Source organism: Tachypleus tridentatus, chromosome 10, assembly GCF_004210375.1.
Source record: "Tachypleus tridentatus isolate NWPU-2018 chromosome 10, ASM421037v1, whole genome shotgun sequence".
Lineage (NCBI taxonomy): Eukaryota > Metazoa > Arthropoda > Merostomata > Xiphosura > Limulidae > Tachypleus > Tachypleus tridentatus.
Window position 1 is genome coordinate 132,137,095 of NC_134834.1, and position 20,827 is coordinate 132,157,921.

The 20,827-nt window shown below is 33.7% G+C and overlaps 1 protein-coding gene across 2 annotated transcripts in view; it reads right to left on the reverse strand.

Annotated features, from left to right (window-relative positions):
- The window catches only part of LOC143230337 (adenylate cyclase type 5-like), a 207,302-nt gene that overhangs the window by 63,453 nt on the left and 123,022 nt on the right, over positions 1-20,827 (reverse strand). The window lies entirely within an intron of this gene.

Genomic DNA, 20,827 nt, shown 5'->3' on the forward strand with positions numbered 1-20,827 from the left:
TTTCCAGTAGAATTATGTCTTAAGATAACTATGGGTTCATATCTTGAACTGAGCTAGAAATATTCATTTTGACACTGTCGAACTGGAATTGAAAGTTTGAAACTGTTAGTAGTAACAACTATTGCACATTTGAGATTATCTGTAGCGTCCTGTATCTTGATATGACGTAACTATGACAATAATATCACATATCTTGATATAATGTAAACAAACTGGTATATAATAAAATATTTACAAGTTCTGTGGTGTGTGTGTGTGCACAATAATAATGTGTTTAAAAAATGCTATATCACTCTTCAGTAAAAGGTTTTTGTTTCTTTTCATTGTACAGTTCAATTTATGAGTAAACCGTACCCGCATCAGCATCGTATAAGAAGCATAATTTTAAAATCTATATCATGTGATTTTGTTATCCTACAAATAAGAAAACGAGTTTAGCTGTGTTGACCAAATCAATGTTGACACTAAATTGGGTAGCGGAGTAAAAAAGTAACATCTTCATTTTATTGTTTCTTTATGATTAAAATCAAAAAAGTAAAAGAAAGAATGTTAGCACATTTCTGTTTCAACAGTTGATATTCGTCTTTAAAGTAAATCACGATTATAATATGAAAATCATATTACTGCACAAAAAAACTGTTTGTATGGTCCCTATCTTATAAGTACATTACAGAAATCCATTATTCAAGAAACCGGATAATACAAAAATAATCCATAATGCAATAACCCATGACATTTGCAGAAAACATAATTTTTTCATCACCTGAATAGCTTCCTTCGTTACTTTTTCTCAAGGCAAAATCATGACAAACCTAAGAATTTAGAGAAGTACTTTCTTCCAAGAACTTTCTGTAAAATCAACTATTTATTTGTCCCGAGCCAGAAGAAATAAATATTCAAATGTAAACTTCCACTTCAGAATGGAACATATTCTAAGCTTTCTGTTGGAAACATAGTTATGTAGTATTTACCACACAAGTGGTTAGAACATATTCTAAGCCTCTTGTTGAATACAAGTCAAGTCAGTATAATATTTACAACACAACTAGTTACAACATATAAGCTTCCTATTGGAGACATAACATATATTTACAACACAAGTAATTAAAACATACTAAACTTGCTGTTGAAGTATGACATTTATAACACAGCTGGTTACAACATAATCTAGGTTTCCTTTTTGGGACATAGCAGTGTAATATTTACAGCACAAGTGGTTACAATGATCCATTGGTGACACAAGTTTTCCACTTGTGAATGACTGTATCATTCCAACGAACAAACTTATCAATATTAGTGATTCATACATCTGAGTGGAAACCTCAAGTAGCAATCAATCCAGATTATTGAAACTTAAGCATTTTACTGATACGATATTCACATAAGATAAAAAAGCTACATTTGATAATGTGCTGAACAAGGGAATGTCAAACATAAATAACGACACTTAAATTTCAAATAAAAAGATAAACTTATGTTTGAAGTCAATTTATCTAGTTAAGAAGCTTTCACTCTTTTCATTAGAACATCACCATAGCGGTAAAAATAAATTAAGTGCGAAATTTTCTTTTCCCAACTAAAATGTGTAATGTCAATGACAGATTAATTTGTTTTGTTGACAAACGTAAAGTTACACAATGGGAATATCTGTGATCTTCTCTCTGCTGGCATAAACTGTCATTACCTTTTAGCGTTATAATTCCTCTGACATAACGATGGGCCATCGGCGAAGGTAAGGAGGCTCAATGAAGAAAATAAATAATATATTTTCAGGGTAGGCACGTTACAGACACTTAAGCATTTTTGTGATACGTCAATTCGTTTACATTGTATCAAGATATATGATGCTATACAGCGATTTGCAAAAGTATTCACCACCTGCAAAGTTTCCATATTTTGATGCCGTCTGAGCTTGAAATTATGAAACCTTCATATAGGACGTTAGTTTTAGAATTTACACATTCTACTTCAAATTGTGAAAGCTAAGAAACGCTGATGTTATATAAGAAAATTTTCTTTTCGAAATAAATTAGAATATTCTTAATTGCATAAGTATTCAATCCATTTACTACGGCAACCCTAAATCAGTTCAGGTGCAAAATATTAGTTTGAAAGATCAGAAAATTGGTGTAACAGTCTCTGTCTGTGTGTAATCAAGGTGGTTTAATTTGAATTCATAGCAAATATATGTTTTTAAATCACAACTTAAATAGTGATATGATACATTAACCACAAATACCAAACAGCTTTCCAAACAAGACAGGGATAAAGTGATAGAGTAGCACAGATCAGGAGAAAGTTACAAGAAAATCTCAAAATTGATGATTATCCTCTAGAGTATAGTAAAGTTAATCATTAAAAAGTGAAATATGCTTCATGCCATTCAGATCAGGCCACCTTTCCAAACTAAGCAGACTGATAAGCAGTAAACTGGTTAGGGATGTCACTGTGAAGCCAATAGTGAATTTAAAAGATCTGCAAAGTTCCTAGTCTAGGATTGGAGCCAGTGCTCATGCATTGACAGTATCCTGGACCCTACACAAAGCCTACCTGTATGGGCTAGTATCAAGAAGAAGCTATTACTGAAAAAGAATCATCTTAAAATTCGAATGAAGTTTGTGACAAAGCATGTAAATGATACTGCAGATAATGTGGCAGAAGGTTTTTATGGCCAGACGAGTAAAAAATTTAGAATTTGGTCCATATTTAAAGCATTACGTCTGGTGCAAACTCAACATAGCACATTACCAGTCAACACAATCCCAACTGTCAAGGATGGTGATGGCAGCATCATGTTATATGATGCTTGTCATCAGCAGGGACTGGGAACTCCGTGATGACTGAGAGGAAGATGGATGGTACAAAGTACCAGCGATTCATAGACGAAAATCTGTTTGAGTCAGTCAAGAATCTAAAACTGGGTCGAGAATTTACACAATAGCAAGACAACAACAAGTCAGTGCCATACTGGAATGGTTTCAAAAGAAGAAAGTGAATGACCTGAAGTAACCCAGCCAAAGTCATGACTTAAATCCAGTGTAAAATGTATGTGAGACTTGGAGATTGTAATTTATCAACGATACCCAAAGAACTAATCAGAACTGGGGTAATTTATCAGAAATAATGGGAAACAAACTACACCGTCCAATTGTGCAAAGTTGGTAGACATCTATCTAAAAATACTCACAGAAATAATTGCTAAAAAGGTGCTTTTACCTATTACTGATTTTGTAATTGAATACTTATGTAATCAGCAAATTTCAATTTATATATTTTCTTCGATGGTTTTGCTGGCATTCAGTCTCTTTCACAAATAACAGTGTTAAGCTTGATCGTTAGAGTTTTAATTAATTACAAATTCATTAAAAATTGTTTGCATTATTTGTATTTCATCAAAATGTGACCTCATTGCCCCCAGTGACATAACACTAGATATCCGTAGTAGGCAGAGAACAGGTAGCCCATTGCGAAGCTTTGTGCTTAATTACAAACAAAAACAAAGAAAAGAAACATTATTGATAGGGGATGAACACTTTTGCAAGGTACTGTATGTTGCAATTTTTATTACTTTGCATGTATACCACAGCTATTACTCATCTTATACATAAGTATCACAGTTACCATTCCACTTATTAACGTATCACAGCTCTCATTTCACCTTGTAAGTGTCAAAATAAGCTAAAAGGCTTAGTATTCCTAGAAGTATTTATAGGATATGTAAATATAAGCAAGTTCTTGTGAAATAAATAATACTGTAGGATTTAATTATATAACCAATCTAAAGTTTTCACGATGACGAGAAACTTACTTGAAGTAAAGATGTATTTTGGGACGGCTGGTATGGGTATTGACAATTTTACTAATAAAGTAGAAAAAAAACGTTTCGACCTTCTTATGTTATCTTCAGGTCGAAACGTTGTTTTTATTAGTAAAAGTGTTAGTACCCATACCAGCCGTCCTAAGATACAAATCTACATTTTTATCGTTATAATGATGTTCCTACAATAACGAATTGGGAAGTTTTTCAAGCGCATACAATAAATATATTGAAATTTGATATCGAAATAACATGAAGGCCAAAACCATTTAAACTAATTGTGAAATCGAAGAACCACACATACAAGAACGCATACTCCTAAAACGTATTTAGCATTGATTTTGTAATTGTGTTTTTGAGTATCAAAATACGTTTTTTTTACATAAAAAAGGGTCTTATGCACTTCTAATGGCCAATTATATTCTGAAAACTGGTGTTTTAGAATTTTGTTAGATCATTTGATCTCTGGTTGTAATTGAAGCAAATTGTTAGTTGACTGTGTAATCTGAACGGGTTAGTTCGAGGAATATAAGTTAATTTGGTCTCGAGTTACTCACTTCTTGGCAGTAAAAATCCGAGAACATGAGGATCAGCACATACTAACAGTGTTAGTTGGACAACCAGTTAAAGCACTTTTCAGACAAACATAATTGAAGTTTAATCAAAATTCATTTTGCTGTTCTTTTTTAACGTACACAAGCATACTTTCACAACAGAAATGCAATCGCGAAAACAGACCACCGAATTTTTTTTTCTGGGTAAATACAAATGGTTGAATCATAGTAAATAGTGAAAACATGGAAGATGTAGCTCGAAAACTATGACAGAGAGTAAATAATTGTGAAATAACTGAAATCCGCAATACGTTTTTGTGAGTTTACGAGCGTCGAATGTTCATCTTTAAAGATTGATATTTGTATCTAGCGTATAGACGGAACACAATTTCCCTGCTAAGATGACTATCTAATACCGATCTGGTACTGCCATTTTTACACTTGAACGATAAATTATTCCACGTCAGCTAATTTGCTATGTTTAAACGTTTTGATTCTGAACCACTGACAAGGATAAGGACAGTGAGTTAGCAGCACCCACCACCAGCACGAATAAAGGGATTAACTGCCATTTTTCTAATGCACCTAACCTTGGATCTTTGAACTTGCGGCCTTACATGTTAACTACTCTGTCACATCCAGCCTAAAAAAAAAAGGATTTGATAAAGGTAACAAGATTCTGTTGCAAATGTTTAAAATAGTTTTATACAGAACAATTAACTGATATCAATACATAAAAATAGTTTCAAACACGTCATTCCATGTGCAATAATCTGAAACTAGATATAAATAATCCCATTAAACTTTTTAACTTATTGCTGAAGCACAACACCCAAATTAAAAGGCTTAATTTCCTCAGCCATTATTAGTGCTTTTCAACTTGAAGGATGTTTAATGGTAAACAATAACACAAAAAATGCAAACTTTTATGTAATTTTTTTCAGAGAGTGAATTTAAAACCAACATGATAAACATTTGAGAGTGGGATTAAGATTCAGAATTAAAACTAACAATTTTAAACTATAACAAATGTTTTATATTTCATTTGGAAACGCGGTGACGTAATATTCAACGATAGGGAAAAATAACGTTTTAAGCGGCGAACTTTGAAATAATTTTAATAACCGGATATAAAGATATACTACTTCAAAAAAGGATGCGCAGACAACATATGGCGTGTAAGTAACTACAGACGCAAACAGGAGTTTGGACATCCGTTGAATGCTGTTGTGGGATTATTAATTTTGCTTAAACTAGGATGTTTCGAGGTGAAATCCAATTTACAGTAGTAATGTTTAGCTACAGAACTGATAAGTTCGTGATCACTTTCTAAAAATAGTGATTCCGTAACTAAGAATTGAAGCTTTTCAGATGCGAAAAAACTGAAAATAGAATAATCTTTACTTGATATACAAGATTATTAGAAATTGTTAAACTAAAATGGACATATAGGGATCTTCAAACAAGATATGTAGCTTAAAGCGAAAATATAATCTCAAAATAGTAAACAAACAAGTCTAAGGTTTGAGACATAGTGTTTATCCACATTATTTTCTCAAGCTACAAATACCTATTTTGACTCTTCTTTCTAAATTAACAATCTTTATTAATCTTATTATTATTTTTGTTTTATTAGCACCGTGAACATAAGTCTGTATAAGAGTAACGCTGCCCGATTTGAAACAGTTTAAATTAATGAAATACGTAATTGGTGTATGATGTTTTCTCGAGAAATAGTGACAACCTCTGGATTGGCTTCATGTAGACTGCATGGTTATTGGTCCCGATATCATTTTCGCAATAGTATCATTGATAGTGGTAATGCATGTATGATGTGTCCTGTGAAAGAGACATTAGCTTCCGACGAGTTTCGGCTGTAGTGTATTATTATGTTAAATGAGAGACCACACCACTTTTTGAAACAGTCAGCAATGTAATTATGAACATAAGAATCCATGCACGACAGACCAGGCTCGTAGAAAGCCAATGTTCGTTTTGCAAGACAAGTCTTAGGGTATTATAGTACGAAGATCCTCTCGTGATGTGTTAGACAATCCACATACTACCCTTACTGTAATTATGCAACATTTCAGGGTCCACCTCAGTGGACCACAGCTTAAAATGTGCTGCAATAGAGGAAAGCATAAAATGATTAATCTTGTCGAGAAACACGAGATTTGGTAGGTTGTGTTTCTCTGAGTGGATTATGTACGCATGAAAGTTAAGGTGACATTATAGCTTGGTATGTTAAGATAAACAAGTTATCGTAACTGATTTTTCTAAAGCTAGACTGAAAAACTTCAGTTACTGAAGACACTGTTTTCATTTATTATGCAGCAGTGTCCAATATTCCTGCTATTATACACAGATCATTTTCTTTTCTTGGAAATCCTTCAGTTAGAGTTTAGGTAAACTGATTGTTTTAATATAGACTTAGAACTAACATTACTCTAGAACAAAAGACTTTGATTCCGCAAACCAAAAGAGTTTGTGTTTTTTTGTTCAATATTCTGACAAAAACTCAGAACTAACGAGATTAATATTTCATTTCTATCACAAAATGCTAGTGCAAATCTTCGAATTTTGTAGTAACTATCACTGCACTAAGATAATTACTAAACGTTCGGTTAATATGATTATTAGATGTCAAAGAGTCCGTAAAATCGCAATACAAAGGTTTAGAATGTTTATGGATCCACACCAAAAATCACTTCTTCTGTTCATGCTCTATCTGACAACGATATATCTTGACAATAGTCTTGCCACGTAGTTTCTATTACAAAAAGCTCCGTTCTTAGGCTTTCCTGTTCAAAACTCACTCCTCCCCAAAAAAATTCATAGTCTGACGACTTGATTGGTATGTCTTCGTATGGAACACCATTGATAGCCATTTACTTTTCATGCTGCTTGACATATGGGACAGTTGAATGGATAAGTCGTCGGAACAATTACAGCACATGGGAATTTACCAGACGAAGATTCTTCTTGATTATGTTACATTGTGTTATTTGGGATAAGTCAACAACATTTTACATCATTCTGTGTGTTAATGGATTGTTACCTGTTACAATGTTGCCACATTACACTTACCAAGGCTAGGCTACAATATATAGTTGGTATCTTTCTGGATGGTGATCCTAGCGCCCTAAATTGTTTCATTATTTTATGTTTCTCTATGCCGTTACACAGCTCATCATGGCCAGGTGATTAAGGCACTCAACTCGTAATCTAAGGGTTGCTGGTTTGAATCCCCGTCACACCAAATATGCTCGCCCTTTCAGCCGTGAGGGCGTTATAATGTGACATTCACTCTCACTATTCATTGGTAAAAGAGTTGGCGGTGGGTGGTGATGACTAGCTGCCGTTCCTCTAGTCTTACACTGCTAAATTAGTGACGACTAGCACAGATAACCCTCGTGCAGCTTTGCGCGAAATTCAAACCAAACAAATCCTTTTAATTTCATAAACAAATTTGTATTTAGAAATCTTCTCAGTAATGTGTGACTTGTATAAATTAAAAGTTTGAGAGTAAATCATGTAATTGAGAAGTTGACTTTTTATTAATACATTTTGATTTTCAAAATATATAATAAAAATTACATTCTAGTCTAAAAGAGACACATTACTTCTCTTTAGGACTCACAATATGTTATTGATTATAATGATATACACTGCTGGCTAAAATCTTAGGGCCAATGAACAAAAAAAAAAAATATGCATTTTGCGTTGTTAGACTCAACCACTTATTTGAGTAGAGCTTCGAAGGATGAGAAAAAGAAAAAGGAAAATAAAAATATTTTTTTTAGCATTTAATAGGGAAAATGTGAACACTATGAAATTAGCCTAAATACTAGCTGGTCAAAAGTTTAAGATCACACTGAAACGAAGCGCTAATCGGTAAACACGTAACGAAATTTAGTCGTTTGTGTTCAGGCATTAGCGTTGTCAACATTTTCTACTGACATCTCCTGCATTACATTTGGTAAAAACATGGCAAAGGATAAAACGTTAACAGAGTTTGAACGTGGCAGAATTGTCGAGCTGCAAAAGCAAGGTCTCTCTCAACGTGGCATCGCTGGTGATATTGGACGTAGTAAAAATGCTGTTGCAAATTTCTTAAAAGACCCTGAGGAATAAGGAAAGAGAATTTCAAGTGGTCGGCCCAAGAAAATTTCGCTGGCGTTGAGCAGGAGGATTCGACGGGTTGTCCGACAAGACATCAGCCGATCGTCGAACCAGATTAAAGACCTTACGGACGCAAAATGCAGCTCAAGAACAATAAACGGCATCTACGAGAGAAAGGCTTTAAAAACCGTAAACGTCTTCAAAGGCCAAGCCTCCTTCCATACCACGAAACAGCTCGGTTAAACTTCGCTGCGAAGCACCAAACATGGGACGTAGAAAAGTGGACGAATGTTTTGTTCTCTGATGAGAAAAAAATTGACCTGGATGGTCCAGATGGCTTGCAACGTTACTGGCACGATAAGGATATCCCACCGGAGACATTTTCTACACGACACAGTGGAGGAAGTTCCATCATGATCTGGGGAGATTTCTCCTTCCATGGAACAATGAAGCTTCAGGTTATACAGGGGCGTCAAACAGCAGCTGGCTACATTGGCATGTTGGAGAAAACATCCTTATTGACTGAAGGCCCTCGCTTGTGTGAAATAACTAGATCTTTCAGCAGGACAATGCTGCAATCCACAATGCCCGCAGGACAAAGGACTTTTTCATGGCGAATAATGTGATTTTTTTGGACCATCCAGCGTGTTCGCACGAACTGATCCCCATTGAAAATGTTTAGGGGTGGATGGCAAGGGAAGTCTATAAAAATTGATGTCAATTCCAAACAGTGCATGATCTTCGTGAAGCCATCTTCACCACTTGGAATAACATTACAGCCAGCCTTCTGAAAACGCTTATATCGGCCTTGCCAAAGCGAATGTTTGAAGTTATTCGCAATGACGGCCGTGCAACTCACTACCGAGACCTCTTGTTGGGCATTTCCTACCCTGTTTAGGACTTGTTTTGGTGTGGTCTTAAACTTTTGACCAGCTGATATTTAGGCTAATTTCATAGTGTTCACATTTTCCTTATTAAATGCTGAAAAAGTTTTTTTTTTTATTTTTCCTTTTCTTATTTTCATCTTTCGAAGGTCTACTCAAATAAGTCTAACAACGCAAGATGCATATTTTTTTCTTTATGTTCATTGGCTTTAATATTTTGATCAGCAGTGTATTATACGATCAGTACGATATTAATTGCAATATTTTTCCACAGAATTATACTTCTTGTGTATAAGCATTATATTATATATTAATAAACATAATAAAAAGGATCTTTGGATTCATTTGCGAAAAACTTCAGAAAATGGGCTCAAACGAATTGGTGCGCGCGGGGCTTGACAGACTTTAAAACCAAACAGTTGTCAAGAAGTTTTGTTTTGAGTCCACAGAGAGTTATTCAAACGAGACAAGAAATGTGATGTCAAAATGTTTTATCAACATTTCCATGGCAACTTATAGCGCTAAAAACCACGTTTTGATACTCGTGGTGGACACATAATTGATAGCGCTATTTTGTAGCTTTGTGTTGAAACGCAAGAAGACGGAAACAAAGCAAAACAGAAAGAAGGTATCAAATATTACCATCGCCTACTTATGTATACATAAGAACTAAGTTAAAAAAGTAAACATATTTTGGAACAACTACAAAATACGGTAGTTTCTGAAACGTTCTCGTTGATTCAGCGGTAAGTTTAAGGGCTTATGATTATATAATGGGTTCGATAACCTATTGCGTAACTGTGCGTTCAACAATAAAAAAACCTCATTTTTATAAACCATAATTTGGAAATGGAAATTCGCTTTTGGACAATACTTTCTTTTATCATTACATACATAGTACAATAATTTGATAATTATTTAAAAGCTCCAAGAAATGTTCATAGCATAATTTGTTTGTTTGTTTTGAATTTCGCGCAAGGTTACTCGAGGGCTATCTGCGCTAGCCGTCCCTAATTTAGTAGTGTAAGACTAGAGGGAAGGCAGCTTAGTCATCACCACCCACCGTCAATTCTTGGGCTACTCTTTTACCAACGAATAGTGGGATTGACCGTAACTTTATAACTCCCCACGGCTGAAAGGGCGAGCATGTTTGGTGCGACTGGGATTCGAACCCGCAACCCTCGGATTACGAGTCGAAAGCCTTAACACGCTTGGCCATGCCGGGCCCACATAGCATACAAGGCTATTATCTTCCCGGTTTGACATATTGGTTACAATTCTATAATTTATTGCATTAACTATGTATTAGAGAGGTACTAAAATCTAAACCGCTTATAACTGGCGAAAATCCAGATCGTTTGTCACTAAAATTTGCATGTGTCCTTACATCTCTTGAAGGGTGACATGAGGCGCATAAAGTTCGGATGTGACCGCTATGTTACCCCAGGGGCCCGTATAAGTTTCTCTTGCGTTCAACGGGCACTTCAGCTGTCAGGTCGAAACAGATGTGAGCAATGCTGTTCACAGAACTATTGAACTTATGTTTTTCATTTATAATATATATATATAGATAGATAGAATGTTTCGATGCATGTTATGGAATTTAGGCTGTTTTATAAAATTATAAGTTTATCTAACTTAGCAAACATTGTAACGAAAACTGTTTACAGTAGAGGTCTGATGTAATGCTGTATTACTAAAAATAATTTTGTGACTGAATGTGTGTGTGGAGGAAGAGAGATAAATCCAAGTTTATTTATTTCTTAAGTACAGCCAAATTTTTTCTACGTTTTCCTTATATTTTCATAAATATTCTTAATTATTTTGGGACGAGTTTCAAGGAGATAGTTTTTATTATATGTATTAACCCTCAAATAACTTTTTATTTGTTTGTCTATTAGGGCATTTAGCATAAAAAGCTTACCAGATAATTGGCTGGATACACTCATTTGCTATATAAAATACACACTGGATTCTAGTAATTTATAATCTCAGTATTGGTGGTATTTTTGTTTAACATTTCTGTGTGACTCACATGTTATTATAGTCCCTGAAAATCGTGGACCCAGTAATAGTTGGTTACGTAAAGATTTTCAAAATGTTTAAATAAAAAGCCGATTTGGTACTTACGGCTGTAAAAGGCCCAGCATGGCCTTGTGGTTTGAGTGTTTGACTCACAATCTATGGGTTGCGGGTTCAGATCTCATCACCAAACATGCTAGACGTTTCAGCTGTAGGGGCGTTACTATCAGAGTAGTCCAAGGTTGGCAGTGAATGGTTTTGACTAGCCGTGTTTCCTCTAGTCTATCACTTATAAATTCAGCTATACGAAGAAAGTAACTAAACTGACTAAAAGAACACGTCTCGAATCCTGAATCCTTTAACTCTTGTTATATTATATCGTTGAGCTACGCTCGGCAAAGGCATAATCGCTTATGTACCGATATCTGTTCCTTATTTTATTTAAACTGTAATTTTATTCCACATAAGAACATGTGAAGACTAAGTTCTGATATATACGATGTATCCCCGGAAGTGTAGGGGACTAACGCATATTCTTTTGAAATCAAGACACATTTTTACAGACCCCACTCTATAGCTTGTGTTTGACTTTATTTTCTATCACAATTTTGTGACGCTTTGTTGTGGGCTCCGATATTTACAAATGCAGTCGTTGTTAGAACTAATTTTTATATGTGACATAAGAATAGGCTATCGTGAAAATTAAATTGTCGTCTTATAGTGCAATGCTAACACAGTGGGCTATCTACACTCTCCATTGCGGGGAATGGAGCCCTGTGTTTTAGCATTGTAAGTCCTTAAATTTACCACTGGTCCATCGGGGTTTTTTATCATTTTACAAAATCAAATAGAGATAGACTGGTAAAAATAAAATAAATTTTCACACTATTTTGCAAGCAAATTTATAAAGTGAGTAATCTAGAGAGATATTTGATACTAAACTACTACAATTTTTTCCATCTTCTTTTATTCGTTGCAGGCTCGGCATGGCCTTCTGAACTGAACGTCCGAAGATCGATGTGGGTATATTATAAGCTATCTGCCGAGTCCACCGAGGGGAACCGAACCCCTGATTTTAGCGTTGTAATTCCGTAGACTTACCGCTGTATCAGCGGAGGACTTTATTTTGTGTGATATAGTTGTACCATTGGAGGGTATTATAAGAATGATAGTCACGAATCCCGTAATTATTTTCAAAGCCAGATGTATAACAATTTGAAAATACCAAATGCAATTATTTTGTTTAATTATCTAATTAAGGTTTAATGTTAGTGTTGTTAATACAGCTACGGTATGCATTCCGTGGACTCTACGCTCAATATTAAAGCGTGTCTTACAATTTAACAAAATGGATGTTTCTTAATTTCTATGACCTTGGATGGAAAGTAATTTAAGCTTTAGATAATTGTTCTCCATCATGGACTTCTATTAAGTGCTTGAATTAAAGATTATCTGGCGCCAAACGTTCAATGTTACATATAAAACATTAGTTTTCGAATAATTCTAGAGAAATTACTTCTTATTCTGTATATTTTTCAAGTTACAAGGATTACGTGAAGAAAAAAGTAGAGGAAATAATTCGAGTACTGTCTATCAGCTTGCGGTATGGATTTATGTGCACAGAATGAGAATGTTAAGCCTATATATACTTCAGATTAAGCTTGGCTTCTCTAATCAGCTTTAACGAATGAATCTGAGCAACAGGAAAGCCAAATCTTATCCTTTTTCTCCATTACTTCTAGGTTGTGCACTTGATTGTGCAGTTCGAACTCCTTAGGTACTTAAGTTGACAGGCACATGGTTATTCGAAAGCTAGGACGTTGCCGCTTCCTGTGTTATTGCGAGCTAATGGAAACTTTTCTAATTCCATTGAAGGTGTATTAGGGATTGTTTTATGTGGCTCGTACTTATTCTGCTCTTTGGCGGTAAGCTCCTCGTAATTTAATAGAGAGCTGCTCGTGTGAGGCAAATTTTTTTCCTTCTCCTATGCTGATGAAAAATGAATAAAGGGTATACAAACTAGTTTTTAGATATAAAACCTACAACACACATGCCTCTTTTCGTGTTTAATTGTAAATGTGATGCTTAAAACAAAAGACTGTAGGAAAAAACAACAGAAAATAAAACTTATTGAAGTCATACCAAAAGTGTTAGAGATTTCAGATATTATGGAAAGAGATGACATCACGTGATTCACGGTAAAATTTGTTATTGTTTAAATAAAAGTATATTTCAGAAAAAAAATCTCAATTCATAAGCATCAGGACAAAAAAAAACCAACAAAACTGGCGAGTGTGATAAAGGACTCAAAGTCCCCATAAACATTAACCTAAGTTTTCCTGAAACTCCTAGGCAGATCAGAAGAGGTTTAAGCTGGGTTTTTGTTTCATATATGCAGCACTTAAAGTTATGTAAATATCAATTATGCATTAAATATGTTTCTTTTACTTTATGCTGCAGGTGTTTTTTTACAAAAAGTAATTTGTAATTTACAAACTAAACACTATGAAGATGACTTGTTTACAAGAGTGACGACTTTAAGGTTATAAAGCTGCAACAAGGTTAAGTTTTAACAACAGGTTTTAACTATCAAACACTTTTTATAATTTCAGTCTTCATGAATGTTAGTTAACTGTAATATAATTCACGAGAGGAAGTAGCTTATGTTGTACGAAGGTGCCTTTTCATGTTTAAAGATGGGTATCCTATATAAGAGCATGTCAACTGAGGAGATTAGAATACGGTCTATAACCATTGTGACGACGAAAGTATTAAATTGTGTGAAAACGCACATTACATAGTAGATTGATCAGAACAAAACATTTATCTCTATTCATATGATATACCTCACAAATTAAATGTAAAAGTGTCTGTCTTTTTATGTTGCAAAATAATACGTGACAGCAAGTTTAGAGAAAGGTAAATAGGATTAATCAACGTCATTCATTTGGTTAAAATTTCTAAACTAATACTTCAGATGTGAAATTAAAATCTCTAGACTAATACCCTGAACGTGATAATGCAGATAAAACTTGAAAGCGTAAATCCTATATAAAATAAGGAAGTTTGATTTTGATGGAGCATGCATAAACGAAAATATGTTCATGTTGCAATAACTAACCGTACCGTGAGGAAATAATTTAATTATTTTAAATTCCTTATTCGTATTTACTTTTGCTATTATTCAAATACTGTAGCAGAAAACAGAAATTATTACCGCATGATATCAGATACAGCGTTAGGAACATATTAATAACATAAAATGTTCAGTCATTTGTTTGAAACTACGAAATAGTGACTTTAATTAACTTTAAGATGTTCTGTATGTTATAAAACTATTAAGGTATTACCCAGAAAATTAAAACATTTGTATGAAATGTCACGCCCAACTAATCATTACGTTATTCGATAATTAGGTAACGAGTTCACTAAAAGTTGCACTAACGAGGATTAAAAATTGACTCAATTCAAAACAATTATTAAATGACTGTACAACAAAAATCGATTAATTTTCATTACCGTTTTGATAATGGTAAACAGTTTGTAAAACGATAAATGACAACGGCTCCTACAGGACTGAACTTGGATAATTTTCTTTTCTCTTAAAAATTTACATTTCCATTGAGATAATGTGAGTTCGAACTTTGACAGAATCTATTTCAACATTTTGTCGGATAGAGGTTGTGCTGTCATAGTTGAATATGAGCCACGTAAAGGATGTGATGTTGAAGATATTAAAAAACAAAAACCTCAGCATACATTTTTATGGTTTATTCGTATAAAAAGTATTTCGAAAACATATGATGAATTACGCAAAACAATAAGTACCCATGCGGCTTTTTCCTCAGTTAGTGTCTTTATGTATTGGACTGTCAACAGAAACTTGTTGTGTGTGAATTTCAGGCCTACAATTAATTCAAGAATTATGAGACAATATAGGCAAGCTTTAAAGATTATCCTTATCCAATATTCTGATGCTATGCTTTAGATAATTTACCAGGACAAAAAAGAAATGACTGTTGTAGATAAAGTTGGAAATATTGGAGACTGAAGACTAAGAAGAATATTTGATGGAGTATACAAGACTCTGTATCCTTTTACTTATTGTTAATTTTGAAATATCAGAGATTAAAGTACTTTCTATTTTATGATTCAGCAGACAAATACGAATAATCAAGTAATCATGATAAATTTACAAATACAAAAAGTGGTGTGCAAATTTATTAGAGTCTCCATTGTCCGTTAGTTTTGATTTGTTGCAATTATGAAGTCAGATCAGTGTAGTTTAAAAAAAATGTTGGAAAAAAGCATCAAAACAGGCAACTCACAGATTTTATCACTTTGTTCGTAGGTTAAATATAATAAACGTTTAAATAATAATTATTTAAGAATAGCAGTAAATGCTCACAAATGCTTGTGTGCAATCTAATTCTGAAAAGATGTTCAAGATGTTTAACCTGATAAATACAAAGTAGTTCGACATTGTCACACACGATTCACTTTAGTTTGTGCACTGGGTATCTTAAGTTTTTTTATGCAGGAACATGTTGGTTTATTATTTTTCAAAAGCATCTTTCAGTACAACTAATATAGTGTGGTGTGTCCATTACAATGTCAAAACAGGTAGAATTAAAATTCTTAGACAGAATTAGAGTCAAACTTATACATGATACAGGGTAGAGTTTAAAAACAGTTGCGAAAGATCTCGAATGATCAACAAGCACTCTGAAGCACACAGTAGAGAGATACAAGGAAGCCCAGATCTATAAAAACGGATAGAGCAGGAATATCAACAAGTCACGCACACGTAAACCTCCAGGAAGTACAGTTTCAATCTTGATGCAGAAATATTGCCTCTGAAAGAGTCAGTGAAAGGTTACAGCCGAAGTTCTTTGTGCCAAGAGTCAAGCATGCAGCTCTGTGATGATTTGGGGCACAACATCTGCCAATAGTGTTGACAATTTTTACAAAATCATTGGAAAGGATTATGAACTCGTCATAAGTAGAACACCAAGTTAGACCATCACACCATACCTTCTGAAAAGAAGCTCATTGGTCAGAATTTCATATTTTCAGAAAATAATGATCCAAAGAACCTTTAAGAAATACAAGGCTTCCTGGCAGATAAAAGTTTCGGATTTCCAGTGAAAATCAAAATGGCTGCTACCTAGCCTAGGTCTTAGCCACATAGAACAAATGTGGCATTTGCTGGACCCATTGCTTTACAGCCTCTGAACACAACTTCAATTAAAATGGAGACAAATTAAACCAGGGGCTTTGGAAAACACATGTAGACATAATGTTACAAACATTCCAAACTGTTATTGATATTGAATGCGGATACATTAAATACCAGCATTAAATAAAGTTAAGGATATTAGCTGTGTATATAAGATTTGCAACAGTTTCTTCTAGAATTAATTTTCAATGATTGCAGCTTCATGTGTAACAAATCGAAATGTTATTTTGCATGTAAATCTCAGAATTTAATTGTTGAGGTGTCCTAATAAATCTACACAATAATTTCAATTTTTTGTTTTTAATTTTAAGTAATGTATCTTGTTATATCACTTCTTATAGGTGTATATAACGGTTTTGGTGTATTTGAAAATTTTACTCATGGACAAGGACAAGAAAAGAATCAAAATCTTTCTAATTTTGTTGATTATGTGTGAAAATTGTAGTAAAGAGATTGATCAAAGTTAGGTTGGAAATCACTCAATTTATCAATATCGATTTATGGTATAAAATATCTATTTTCGTTTCCGATATAAATCAAAAGACGAATGTTCGATTTATTATTTTATATTATTCAGTACTGTTGTATCTACATAACCACCATATCACACATTCACATACCCAGAACTATGCATCCCAAATATTCAAAACATTAGATCACGAATTCCAATATTGAACTTCCTGAGGATCTTTATAATACCATGACCAGAAATGTGTATATATTGATGTCCTCTATATCATGAGCTAAGCTTTATATAACTAGCTTAAGTATTGTATATGTGTGTATATATATACTTCTGTATCACGAGTCGCAGTATTCTATGAATACAAAACTCTTATATCACAAATTCGATATCGTGTATACTATTATAGCCGAATTTCTCTGAATTTTAGTGCCAAAATTCACTCTCCAATTTTATTTCACAATTCATCGTTTTGTGTGCGATTTTCAAAGCAAAAAGAACAAGTGGCGAGAATACCCAAGTTTTTACACCAGTTAAATATCATGACGACTTTGGCCATTTTCTATTCCCAGCAGGCTCTCAGTAAGTTTTTTCCAATATTCTACATTGTAGAACTTTAGCCACTTATTGAGTGTGTGTGTGTGTGTTATCATCGCCAAGTTACATCAGGCTATCTGCTGCGTCCACCGAGGGGCGTTAGTTGATTACTTCAAGACCATCATTCAATAAAATTATTAGAATTGAAAAGGTTGTTGGAAATGACGTTTTTAGAAAAAATTAAAAAATGGCGAATGCAGAAGACTTTCCACCGATTTCTGAAAAAAATTGTGTAATTAAAACCATAGTACAGATTCGCAGTTTCTCACGTGTGTGAAGACTTGCAAAACATTTACAGGATCATAATATTGTCTTCCTTTTCTGATATGAGCGCCAATTAAAACAGCTACTCGATTTGAGCGGGTTTTTTTTCAACTTTTGTTAAAATGCTGTTAAAAATATGAGTCAAACGTTAAAAATCAATTTAAGCCTGCTGGATCCCAAGCCGAATCATTTACCCTGAGACACTAATAGTACCTTAGACAAGGCCATAACTCACACTGTTTTAGATTGCTTACCCTTAGTGCAAGGTACGTGTCTCTGAAGTCCATTATTATATATACTGCATTACAGACCAAGTACTATGTACGTTGAAAACACTTGTGCTACATATCCTAGCGCTGTGTGTGAGCACATGAACTCCATACCATTCCTCTGAGAGTTGTATATATACATGATTTCTACTTTATAGCTTTCACTATAGTGTATATGTAAGACCGCAACATCCGAAAACCCTGTATCAATGGTACAAATATCATGTAAAGGCCTTGTACTGCATGTGAACACCATGTGTGTTCCTTATATATAAGACCACTATATAATGAAATTTAGTGAGTATATACTGAAGGTTATTGTGTATATTGTGGGTTAAAGTGTACATTGAAGTTTATTGTGCATACTATGAGTTATATACAGTGAAGATTATTTTATAACCTTCACTGTATATAATCTATAGTATAGTGAAAGTTATTGTATATATTGTTGGTTATTGTGTATTCCAAAGATTATTTTATATAATGAAGTTATTGTGTATACTGTAGGTTATTTTGTATGGTGACATTATTGTGTACTCTAGGTTATTGTGATACTAAATACCTCTACACAAAGAACTCTAGTATTTCGTGCAGACAAAACATCCATGGATGGAAGGTATGGAAATTCCTTGAAGCAACTAAAGCAATGTAATTTCTAGCTTAATAATACAACCACCTATGGCAATCGAAATGTTAGCAAGTACAGAAAGCAAAATACAGTTGTTTAGAAGTAATATATATATATATATATATAACACAATAAAAAACGTCGACAACAGTAATTGTTCCCCATACATACTAATAAATACTTGTTTCATACCTATGACTAAGTTCTTTAACAGTACTTATTATATAGGATTTACATATCTGTTAGAGGTTAATGCGTCCATCTAAGCATCAGCTCGTATTCGTTAATCGCTTGTATTTTTGCTGTGAAGAGTTGTGATTTCTTTCAGATCTTTCGTGCGTAGCTACATAAATACCATCTGTCTAGCCGTCCTTAATTTTTGAGCTCACTGACTAGAGAAAAGGCAATTTGTCAGCATCACCCTCCGTTAACTTTAGGACTACTACTGTCTGGTAGAATACTGGGATTTGATTGTCACCCTTATAATAGGCTTCAAAACGAGTAGCGCGACCTTTTCACCTCCAACAGGAAGTGGATCACTGAACAACTCGGCACGCTAGTCACTGGGTCACGCTTTGCAAACCTTTCAAAGAAGCAGCATAATATTAAGTAATCATTAGTGCTAATACAGGGTTGGCTATAAGTAAGTTTACCAACAAATATTTTAACTCAATTGTTTTATAACTAGGGAATAATGAAAAAAACAACAACAAGAAACAAACCCGACCTTATTCAAGTAATCTTACGGGCATTAACACAAATAAAACGTACATTAGAGAGAAATTTAAAAATTTTGATGCACTACTGTTAAAAAAAAAATTGTTCAATGTTACGAACTCCTTACATGTTAGGAAAGTTTTAAGTAAAGGAAGCTCTCTTGTAAAACAACATACAATTTGTTCATTCTCATCTGTGTGGTTTTAGTAGTAACACATTATGTTTTACTGCATATCTTGTTGAGTAAGCCATCGGTTCAGCAATTGGGTGAAACTTACTTATGGTACACCTTGTGTGTATGATTAATGTAGCTTTACTGAAGAGTAGTGTGTTGTGAGTTGTTTCACTGTGTCGAAAGCTCTACAGGCGTTTGCGTAGACAAACAACAGTGTTTTAAAAAGTCATTCGTGTGGTATGTTTAATGAAAGAAAATATTCAAATATAAGGTTGGATTTTATCAAGATATTTCAATGATAAATTATTAATGTTTAAAATAGTTAATACACGAATAATTTATCAATATCACAAATTAGCCTGCATTAAATTGTGTGTAAGACGTGATCTATAATTAATTCAGAATTAAATCACTGATGGAAACAGTTTTAAATGAAGTCTGAATGGGTAAATTACTAACTTGTTTTGTTTTATATAAATGTTGCTACAACAGAATAGTATAAACATTTATCACAGTAGAAAAACTGGTGAAACAATCCAGGAGCACGATAAAAATATCGAACTCTTACATGTTGGATAACAAAGGACAATTATTTGGACGTACATCTTGTAAGCACGATATCTGATGTGTTCCGTACGTTATGAATAATTTAAGTACGCGATATAAAATATCCATTGGTTTATTTTTCAGTCTCAGTATTGTATCTATATTAAATTCCACGTGTGGTAAAATAAGTAAGCCTCGTAAAAGTGTCATGAGCGTAGTTCGTTTTGGGGTTGTAGTACACATTATATAACATAATAACTTTAAAGACGTGGATGGATAAAGAATGCAATAACCTATAAGTAAATCAGGCTTTATATAATCAAAGCATGACATCAATTTATATGTTTTCAATTGTAAGAACCATTGTAGAAGTTTGTATGTTATTATTATTAACAGTTCCAGTGAGTAAAATAACCATGGATCATGATTTTATTAACGTCTATAGAAATATTTCATAAAAGTAAGAAGTAGCCTAGTTTAACGTTTGTGTATTTTTCATGTTTTGTAGCGTAAAGTACCATTTCTAT